We start from the raw sequence: 11732 nt of genomic DNA, 5'->3' as shown, positions 1-11732 counted from the left end.
AAATACTTAAGGAATGAAGCATTCCACATTGCAGAGACCTAGGACTTGATCTCTCTCTCCCACCAACACTAACTGGAACTAGCTAAGATGAAGTAGGGGAACCACTGTAGCACAGTGACTCCCATTTCCAGTCACTGAAGCTGGTCCAGAAGGATATCATGATCAATGGTATTGAAAGCTGCTGAGAGGTCCTGGAGAGACAAAATGGTTACATCACCCCAACCTGAGTCCTCCAAAGGTCACTGAATTCAGAAGTTCATCTGCATTTTAAAAAAAGGCCACTCTTTCAAAGACTGCAAAGTCCACATTTTGGACAGAGAGGACCACTGGTTTGAAAGAGGGGTCAAACAGGCCATCTATGTCAAAACTGAACAGCCTCTCTCAATAGAGGGAGAGGGATACAACATCATTTATCTTCATCTACAACACAGTCCTTTCAACAGTTCCAAGAAGGTTCCCTACCTATTTGCACTACTGAGGTGACCCTGATGACAGAGATAAACCTCCAGGTGGCCTCTCTAAAAGAATGCAAATGACCAGCTGTTTTCAAGGAGTATAAATCCTTCCATTCCCCACCATTCAGTCAGAGCTGAAGAAGCTTCTTGGATGAGAAGTGAAATATCTTCAAAGAAAAAGAATAAAGTTCAGTTACCTTGTGAAAAAACACCTTTGGGGTTTCCTAAAAATGGAACATTGGAGACTAGGTGAAAGTTGTTTAATACTGTTGAGTCCAAGAATGCAGTGGCGTAGCGTGGGGGGTGCAGGGGGGGCCGGCCGCACCGGGCGCAACATCTGGGGGGGCGCGCTCACACTCGGGAGGGATGGAAGATGCGCCGAAGCGCCCTTCGCGCGGCTGGAGTCCCACGGGGGGGATCCGGGGCTGAGGCGCACTCGGGGAAGCAGCAACTCACAACCAGCTACTCTTGGGGGACGGAGGCACAAAGCCGGCCAGACAGGGCTCGGAGCCATCCCAGACCACAGCTGCACTTCCACCTTTCCCAGGGCGGCCCCCGCAGACGGAGCGCAGTGCAGGGCACCAGCATGCCCCACTGCCAGAGAAGCGCCCGCCGGTGCGGCCCCGACTCCCTCACCCCGCGGCAGGTGGCGGCGGCGTAGCGGGGCTTGCGAAAAGCGGGGCGGTCGGCGGCGGCTGCTCCTGGCGCCGGGCAAGGGCAAGCAGGGCAAGGTCGCTCCTGCTCAAAAGCCAGAGTTCAGCGGCTGGCGAGGCGCTCGCGCGGGGCTCTCCCGGGGCTGGCGGGCCGAACGGGGACCGGCCTCCCCCTCTCCGCGCTAGAGCGGCCCCCGTGGTGGCGGCCCGGCGCACGTGGCTGAGGGGGCGGCGGTGGCGGGAGGGGGGTCAGAGGAGCGAGCCGAGCTCTCCCGGGGCAGCAGGTGCGGGCTGGTGCGGCTCCAGGCTCAGCCGCAGCTCCGGCCAAGGGCTGCCAAGCTCACGGGGCGTCGTGCCGGCCCCCTCCCTCACTCCCCGCGCCCGGATGCGCCCCCGGCGGAAGCCCCGGCCAGCCGCAGTGCATGCCTGAGCGAGACGGGCAGCTGCGCTGGCGGGTCCCGCTCTCTTCCAGGCATCAGAGGTAAGAAAGGGACGGCGGCGCCCCCAGCCGCCCCCCCGCCGGCTCCGAAGTGGAGGCTCCGCTGCGCCGCCCGCCTCCTGGCACGGCCTCGGGTCCCGGCGCTTCTGCCGCACGTGAGGGAGGGGATGCCGGACCTTCCCCCTTTTCCCGGGGGAGGCGTGGGTGGGGGGTGCGGCGGACGCCCAGGATGCGGGGCTCCCTGCGGCAGACTAGAGTGCTAAAATCCACGGGTTAGGGGGCGCAAATTACTTGCCTTGCCCCGGGTGCTGACAACCCACGCTACGCCACTGCAAGAATGGTCTCTTGAGAAGGAGTTATACTACTGCCTCCTTCACCACATGGACCCAACCACATGTCACCTCCCTGGAAGCCTCAACCAACAGAAAGGGCATGGATCAAGAATGCAGGTGGTCAAGCTCCAAGTCCCAAGGACTCTGTTCACTTTCTTCAGTGTAACAGACTCAAACTCCTCCCAGATAACAGCTCAGATGTGTCTCCATCACCTCCAAAGTATCTTCCCAACCAGAATCCTTCCCAACCAGAATCCAAATTCTAATGAAGACATTGGTGTAGCTGGATTAATCAAGGAACTATCAAGAAGAAAACAACACTCCCATGAAAACTGGCAGGGCAATTGCATATAAATAGGCAGCCAGCCTGCATTCATTCTCACTGATGATATTATCTAGTTGGGTAATGAAACATCTGCAAGCAAACAACTAAACTCATATTGCACTGAGTACATCATAGGTTTAGTGTTCAAATAAAACTTAAGGTTACAAAATAACATTTTGTTCCAAATTCATTTTTTCCAAGAATACTGATAAAGATGTCTCTTTGCCTTTTGATAGGATTAACATATATTTTTCCAAGCTCAAAACAGGGAAGAGATTCAGTACTTATTGGACTAAATATTTAAATTCTGTGCAAAGATTAAAGCAAAAACAATCGAGCCCAGCATTTTTCAAGCGGAGATCATGTAGCTTGCTCTTAGAACAAGCAGTTTAAAAGTATTTGAAACTCCTATTTTACAGAAGCTTTATTGTTCTAATATTGATTCCCCTATTTTGCTCTAGACAATTCTATTATATCTGGGGACATGTGTAGTTCTTGGACAGTCAGGGAAATAGGAGGTTCAGTAGAGAACTGGAATAAAAAGAGACAGTGAAACACAGACATACTAAAGAAAAAAAATCAAGCATTGATTAGAGATGCTGCATCTTGGATAGAATCTAGAACTGTAACATGATCTGAAAGAATTTAATGAGGCTTTGCCTTCTTTTAAATCAGTGCCCCCAAACTTTCTGGCACCAGGGACCAATATCGGAAGAAAAATTGCGTTCCACAGACTGGTGGGTGGAGTGGGATGGTTTTGCACACAATCTAGATTCTGTGCATGTGCAAATGAAGCTTTGCCGTTCGCCCACCATTTGTGCAGCCTAGTTCCTAACAGGTAATGGACAAGTACCAAACTCTGCTCTAGATGAAGCCATGCATTCTACGAGCACAGACTCACAGCTGAAGTATTTGTTTGGAAGCGTAAGAGGCATGGCATAGTCTGTAATGCAAGTTGAACTCAAAAGGTTTCAGAACCTTCTTACTAATCCTCAGTTTGGGGAAACTGATGTTCCTTTTCCCTTCTGAGTCCAAGTTCTGTTTGATATTTGAATCGGTGGTCATAATTCTCTCCATTTTCCATTAACCTGCCAATAATCTTTTTGGCCCCTTCATGGATTACTGCCTTGTCGTGGCGAAGGGGCTTGCGTAATTCAATGAAGCTATGAGCTATGCCGTGCAGGTCCACCCAAGACGGACAGGTCATAGCAGAGAGTTCTGACAAAATGTGATCCACTGGAGAAGGAAATGGCAACCCACTCCAGTATCTTTGCCATGAAAACCCTATGGACAGTACCAAAAGGCAAAACGATATGACGCTGGAAGATGAGCCCCTCAGGTCGGAAGGCGTCCAATATGCTACTGGGGAAGAGCAGAGGGCTAGTACTAGTAGCACCAGAAAGAATGAAGCGACTGGGCCAAAGCCGAAAGGACGCTCAGCTGTGGATATGTCTGGTGGTGAAAGGAAAGTCCGATGCTGTAAAGATTTTTTCTCCATAGGATCCATGAATCAAGGCAAGCTGGACATGGTCAAACAAGAGATGACAAGACTGAACATCGACATCTTAGGTATCAGAGAACTAAAATGGACAGGAATGGGTGAATTTAATTCAGATGACCATCAGGTATACTACTGCGGGCAAGAATCCCTCAGAAGAAATGGAGTAGCCTTCATAGTCAATAAAAGAGTAGGAAAAGCAATACTGGGATACAATCCTCAAAATGACAGAATGATCTCAGTTCGAATCCAAGATCACAGTAGTCCAAGTCTATGCCCCAACCACCGGTGCTGAAGAGGATGAAATTGACCGGTTCTATGAAGCCCTACAGCACCTTATAGAACTAACACCAAAAAATGATGTCCTTATCATCATGGGGGATTGGAATGCTAAAGTAGGAAGCCAAAAGATAACCGGAATAACAGGCAAGTTTGGCCTTGGAGTACAAAATGAAGCAGGGCACAGGCTGATAGAATTTTGTCAAGAGAATACGATGGTCATAGCAAACACTCTTTTCCAACAACCCAAGAGACGGCTCTACACATGGACATCACCAGACGGTCAACACAGAAATCAGATTGACTATATGCTCTGCAGCCAAAGATGGAGAAGCTCTATACAGTCAGTAAAAACAAGACCAGGAGCTGACTGTGGCTCAGACCATGAGCTTCTTGTTGCAAAGTTTAGGCTTAAACTGAAGAAAGTAGGGAAAAGCACCAGGCCAGTCAGGTATGAATTAAATCATATCCCCGTTGAATATACAGTAGAGGTGACAAATAGATTTAAGGAATTAGATCTGATAGACAGGGTGCCTGAAGAACTATGGACAGAGGTTCGCAACATTGTACAAGAGGTAGCAACCAAAACCATCCCAAAGAAAAAGAAATGCAAGAAAGCAAAATGGCTGTCTGAGGAAGCTTTGCAAATAGCCGAGGAAAGGAGGGAAGCAAAAGGCAAGGGAGAAAAAGAAAGATACGCCCAATTGAATGCAGAATTCCAGAGAATAGCTAGAAGAGATAAGAATGCCTTCTTAAATGAACAGTGCAAAGAAATAGAAGAAAACAATAGAATAGGGAGGACCAGAGATCTTTTCAAGAAAATTGGAGAGATGAAGGGAACGTTCAATGCAAAAATGGGCATGATAAAGGACCAAAATGGCAGGGACCTAACAGAGGCAGAAGAGATTAAGAAGAGATGGCAAAATTACACAGAAGAACTATACAAGAATGAGCTTAACGTCCCTGATAATCACAATGAGGTGGTCACTGACCTCGAGCCAGACATCCTAGAATGTGAAGTGAAGTGGGCCTTAGAAAACCTGAGCAACAACAAAGCTAGTGGAGGTGACAGTATTCCAGCTGAGCTATTCAAAATCTTAAAAGACGATGCAGTAAAAGTGCTACACTCAATTTGCCAGCAAATTTGGAAAACTCAACAGTGGCCACAGGATTGGAAAAGATCAGTTTACATTCCAATTCCAAAGAAAGGCAGTGCCAAAGAATGTTCAAACTATCGCACCATTGCTCGCACCATTGCACTCATTTCTCATGCTAGTAAAGTTATGCTTAAAATCCTACAAGCTAGACTCCAGCAGTATGTGGATCGAGAACTACCAGAAGTACAGGCAGGATTTCGAAGAGGCAGAGGAACTAGAGATCAAATAGCCAACATACGCTGGATCATGGAGAAAGCTAGGGAGTCCCAGAAAAACATCTACTTCTGCTTCATTGACTATGCTAAAGCCTTTGATTGTGTGGATCATAACAAACTGTGGCAAGTTCTTAAAGAGATGGGAGTACCAGAACATCTTATTTGTCTCTTGAGAAACCTATATGCGGGCCAAGAAGCAACAGTGAGAACTGGACACGGAACCACTGATTGGTTCCAAATTGGGAAAGGTGTCCGGCAAGGCTGTATACTGTCGCCTTGCCTATTTAACTTATATGCAGAGCACATCATGAGAAAGGCAGGGCTAGAGGAGTCAAAAGTTGGAATTAAGATTGCTGGAAGAAATATCAACAACCTAAGATATGCAGATGATACCACTCTAATGGCAGAAAGTGAAGAGGAACTGAAGAGTCTCTTGTTGCGAGTGAAGAAGGAGAGTGCAAAAGTTGGGTTGAAACTAAACATTAAGAAAACCAAGATCATGGCATCCGGCCCTCTCAATTCCTGGCAAATAGATGGGGAAGAAATGGAGGTAGTGACAGATTTTATTTTCCTGGGCTCCAAGATCACTGCAGATGGGGACTGTAGTCAAGAAATTAAAAGACGCTTGCTCCTCGGGAGGAAAGCCATGGCAAAATTAGACAGCATACTAAAAAGCAGAGACATCACCCTGTCAACAAAAGTGCGTATAGTCAAGGCTATGGTCTTCCCAGTTGCAATGTATGGCAGTGAAAGTTGGACCATAAGAAAGGCTGAGCGCAAAAGAATTGAGGCCTTTGAACTCTGGTGCTGGAGAAGACTCCTGCGAGTCCCTTGGACTGCAAGGCGATCAAACCGGTCAGTCCTAGAGGAGATCAACCCTGACTGCTCTTTAGAAGGCCAGATCCTGAAGCTAAAACTCAAATACTTTGGCCACCTAATGAGGAGGAAGGACTCACTGGAGAAGAGCCTAATGCTGGGAAAGATTGAGGGCAATAGAAGAAGGGGACGACAGAGAATGAGGTGGCTGGATGGAGTCACTGAAGCAGTAGGCGTGAGCTTAAATGGACTCCAGAAGATGGTAGAGGACAGGAAAGCCTGGAGGAACATTGTCCATAGGGTCGCGATGGGTCGGACACGACTTCGCAACTAACAACAACAACAATCTTTTTGGCCAAAAATAAATGAAAATAAAACTCCCAGAAATTCCAATTATCCCATCAGCCTCTAAAGCATCGTTAATGAGCACTGAGATCAGATAGCAACAAGAAAGACAAATACAATTATTTCTCTAATCTAGCCAGATTAGGAAAAAAGTGTCTTTCATGAAAGAAATTTGTAGGGGGGCAAAGGCATAAGAAATGTGAACCTTTGCCATAAATTATTACAGTGAAATTAAGACTGAGACCAAGTATAATTCTAGATGACAAGGCTGAACTTTGATGGGTAAAAGCTATGCTTTGCCATATGACAAAAAGTTGATGTCTCTTCAGGAGAAGCATGTAAATTTATTAGCCATGGCATTGTGGTCATCAATGGTTATGTATTAAAATAATTCTCGTTATGAAAAGCATGTGGTAATCAAAATGACAATATTCCTCCATTTTGTCAGCTTTATAATGCTAGATTCTTTCCACCTATACTCAAGCTGATGTCACTGCTTAACAATTTATTTTATCTATTAATTGATTAAAAGAGCCTTGGTGGAGCAGTGGGCTAATGCCTCCTTAAGTAACACCAGCTGCCTGCAATTAGTGCAGGTTCGCATCCCACCAGGCTCAAGGTTGACTCAGCCTTCCATCCTTCCGAGGTAGGTAAAATGAGGACCCAGATTGTTGGGGGCAATTAAGCTGACTTTGTGATAATGCCGCTTGGATGTGTGTGTGAAAGCCCTAATAAGCAGTCATATACATAGAATGAAGGCTACTGCTAAGCTTGTAAGCCGCACTGAGTCTTCGGAGAAGGGCGAGATATAAATGGAATTAAAATTAAAAAAATGTCCCTTAACTAATGTAAATATTTCAAGGACAGATTAGAATCATGAATAACATCCAAATGCAAATAGCCAACCAAAGATATGAGAGCTGTATTGGCAAAAGAAAAACCATCTAGAGAAATCTAAAGATAAATGGAAGAGTTGCATGTTATTCCTTTATAGACAAATGAGCTAGGAGAGAAAATGACACATCTCTGGAAAAACTCAACTCACAAAGTAAGAATAATGGATTAAAAGACTTTGTTGCCTAACACCATGAATGATCTTCATAACTGCTTTTTATTATCTCATTTTCTTAAAAATTTGCAGGGCCAAATTATAAGAGATTAAGGTCACTATCCTAAAAATGCTCAGCACAGTATAAAATGAGCTAATGATCTGATCTGGCATCAGTGAGTATCCAGGACTGTTTTATGTTAAACTACAATTTGGCTTTTAATGTTGTATACATTGATCCAATTATGGTTTTGCGAATGCAAATGATGGCTTAGTACTCCAAGTGATAGGAATATACTCTGCATGTGCACTTATGCAGGCATAAAATATAAATGTTAACTGTTGATTAAGCTTGACCTAGATTTTATTAATGCCAAAAGAAGCACCTTTTTTAATGTAGTTGTTTTATCTTCACTGCCAACATCAGCCTGTTATTTTCAGCCAGATTCATTATGTAAACTCAGCTTCTTATTGTGTAGTTGACTACTAAGGAATCTGTGTCCTGAATTTACATGAATGCATTAAAACTCTTGTATACAGAAAAAAAAGTTTCAAAACTGAATAATGCCCTGGGTAGTCATGAAACAAACACAAACTAGAAAAATAAGGAGTTTCAGTTTAGAATGCAGCCACTATGGAAGCACACATAATGCAGTCAATGCTCTTATTTAGCTGGAAAAATGTGCTAAAGAAGCCAAGTATGACACAAAAGATATAAGACATGATTTATTTTCTTAGATGTAATCTAAGCTTTCATGAGACTATGATGAAAATGGGGCCCCGAAAGCCTCTAAGTGCTCACTTTTAAGTGAAGAGTATGGATCCCCAATGTTAACAGCTGTCCATTCTTGACTATTCAGCCATAAAGCTAATGGACAGTAATCTAGAGAGAAAAACACATTTTAATTGTGTAATCTCCTCCCCCTTTCATATACAACAGGCCCCAAATCTTACCTTTAAGGTTACCCTTAAGACCTGGCTCTTCCCGCAGCCATTAGGGAATGGTTGAGTTTGTTTTTAGATGGTTTTATTATTTTATTTATTGTGCATTTTATGTATTGTGTGTTTATCTTGTGTGCTGTCTACAGTCACATTATCTAAGTTGCTAGCCTTATAAATCTTGAAACAACCAAATCCTGTATTTTTCGGACCATAAGATGCACTTTTCCCCTCCCAAAAGTGGGTGGAAAAACGAGGTGCGTCTTATGGTCCGAAGGTAAGAGAAAACACTTGTCTCCCGTTCAGTCAACGCAGTCCATCAGCTCCATTGGAGAGACGTGATTGAATGAAGACGTGGAATTCTCCGCCCCGCCCCTGTGATTGGTCGGCAGGGGAGGAAATACGGACGTGCCTGCCATGCCTTCTGACTGCCTCCCCCTCCCTGCGCACGGACATTTTCTTTCTTTTACCTCGCTGCTAAAGAAATAGTTTTTGCTAAACTAAACCTCATAGGCAACTTGCCCCAGCAAAGCTGTGAGGAGTTGTCCCTGCAGGTTTCTCTGTGAAGTTTATTGGAAGTGATTTCCCATTTGCAAGATAATACTGCTAATTGTTTGAAATTGCTTCGGCATCTTAGAAAACCTATCCAGGGAAAAGAAACTACTGGTTCCTTCCTTCCTTCCTTCCTTCCTTCCTTCCTTCCTTCCTTCCTTCCTTCCTTCCTTCCTTCCTTTCTTTCTTTCTTTCTTTCTTTCTCTCTTTCTTCCTCCCTCCCTCCCTCCTTTCTTTCTTCCTTCCTTCTCTTCCTTCCTTCCTTCTCTCTTTCTTCCTTCCTTCTCCCTTTCTTCCTTCCTTCCTTCTCTTTCTTTCTCTCTTCCTTGCTCCCTCCATCCTCCCTCCTTTCTTTCTTCCTTCCTTCTTTCTTTCTTCCTTCCTTCTTTCTCTCCTTTCTTTCTTTCTTTCTTTCTTTCTTTCTTTCTTTCTTTCTTTCTTTCTTTCTTTCTTTCTTTCTTTCTTTCTTTCTTCTCTCTTTCTTCCTTCCTCCCTCCCTCCCTCCCTCCTTCCTTCCTTCCTTCCTTCCTTCTCTCTCTCTCTCCCCTCCTTCCTTCCTAGTATACCGGTACTATTTGGTTCAGAATATTTTTTTCTTGTTTTCCTGCTCTAAAAACTGGGTGCGTCTTATGGTCAGGTGCGTCTTATGGTCCGAAAAATATGGTAATCTAAACATGCAAAAGTACATTCTCCCCTGGGCTGCGGAGCCGACCAGGTGGTTCCACCCCAGGCGCCTAATGGATCCAGAACGGTTCCAGACGGCGCTTGGGTCTATACCTATCTCCCTCACTCACAGCCTGGGAGACGCCTTGGTGGATGCCTGGGAAAGGGCGGCCACCGAGGCGCTCGACCGTGTTGTACCCTTGCGACCCCTCACCCGGCACTGATCCCGTTGGGCTCCATGGTTTTCTGTGGAGCTCCAGCAGATGAAGCGCCAGAGACGGGGTCTGGAGAGCTGTTGGAGATCCAGCCGGTCCGAATCTGATCGATTGCAGTTAAGAACCTCAACAAGGTCTTATCTGATCGCGATGGAGGCGGTGATGTCTAACTACTTCGCTGCCCTCATCACTTTCGCAGATAATCACCTGGCCGCCCTGTTTAGGGTCACTTGCTCCCTCCTTAATCAGGAGGTGAGGGAGGAGCCCTTGCAGGGGCGGGCCGAGGAGTTTAGTCAGCATCTGACGGATAAAATCGCTCAGATCCAGGCCAGTCTGGACTCCAATTGGACAGAGTCGGACGGGGGGGGGGAGATGAGCGGTCTTGGAAATATTATCTGGGATGAATTCGATCCTGTGACTCTGGAAGAGGTGGACAGGATCATGGGGAGGCTGTGTTGTGATTCAGGGTCAGCCTGTGGGTTCGGCAGTTGGGTCGGACGACTCAGAGGAGGAGGAGGGGGGTGTTGAAGACCTTGCTGAGGGGGTTGAAGATCTTGCTGATGAGAGCCCTCAGCCAGGCCCCTCCCACTTGTTCACCACGGAGACCCAGCTGTGTGAGCCTGACAGTGTGGATGAAGATGACCCACAGCTGGCCCTGTTCAAGGACGCCCGACGCAGGAGGCAGTCAATTACGAGTAAACAGAGGAAGGCAATGGGGCTTCTCGGAAGGAGGCAGAGAGAAGCCATGCCCTGAACTCTATATAAGGGGAATGTCTGGGAGGGCTGGTTTGCTGAAGGCAACCGCTCGGATAGTTCCTGTTTCTTAAAGCTCCTGTTTCTGGGTTTGTCTTGTTCCGTTTGTTTTTGTAGTAATAAATTTGGCAGGCGTAATTCCAGCTTCTTGCCTTCTTGTAAAAGGGGTTGTCCCTGCCTTTTCTGCAGGGCCGGTAGCAGGCTGGTACATAACAGGCTGAGTTCCACATGTGTTTGTTGGACCCGTGCCCCTCCTGGCTGGTGTATGCAGCTCAGGAGGGGACACGAGGCTGGATCCATCCCTGCCACCTTGAAGGAGGCGGTGGTGAGGCCCCTCCTCAAGAAGCCTGTCTTGGATCCAGCTGTTTTGAACAACTATCGTCCTGTCTCCAACCTTTGCTTTGTAGCGAAGGTTGTTGAGAGCGTGGTGGCATGTCAGCTCCCTCTGTTCCTGGAGGAAACTGACTATCTGGACCCATACCAATCGGGCTTCAGGCCCAGGTATAGCACAGAGACGGCATTGGTCGTACTGGTGAATGATTTCTGGCGGGCTCGGGACAGGGGTGGTTCCTCTGTCCTAGTCCTATTAGACCTCTCAGCGGCTTTCGATACCATCGACCATGGTATCTTGCTGCAGCATCTCGGGGTTGGGAGTGGGGGGCACTGTTCTACAGTGGTTCTCCTCCTTCCTCCTGGGCTGCTCGCAGTCAGTGTTGGCAGGAGGGCAGAGGTTGGCCCCGAGGCATCTCGTTTGTGTTGTTCCTCAGGGGTCGGTCCTCTCTCCCCTCTTGTTCAACATCTATATGAAGCCACTGGGTGAGATCATTCGTGGTTTTGGGGTGGGGTATCATCAGTACGCTGATGATACCCAGCTTTTTCTCTCCACCCTGAACCAACCCAGTGATGCCCTCGACGTGATGTCCCGTTGCCTGGAGGCGGTCCGGGTCTGGATGGGGAGAAACAGGCTTCGACTTAATCCTGCCAAGACTGAGTGGCTGTGCATACCGGCATCTCGGATTAACCAGTCTATTTCATCGTTAACTATGGG

The sequence above is a fragment of the Vipera berus genome, assembly GCF_964194415.1.
Source record: "Vipera berus genome assembly, chromosome: 4".
In the NCBI taxonomy this organism is placed as follows: domain Eukaryota; kingdom Metazoa; phylum Chordata; class Lepidosauria; order Squamata; family Viperidae; genus Vipera; species Vipera berus.
Note: the sequence above shows the minus strand (reverse complement) of the source record.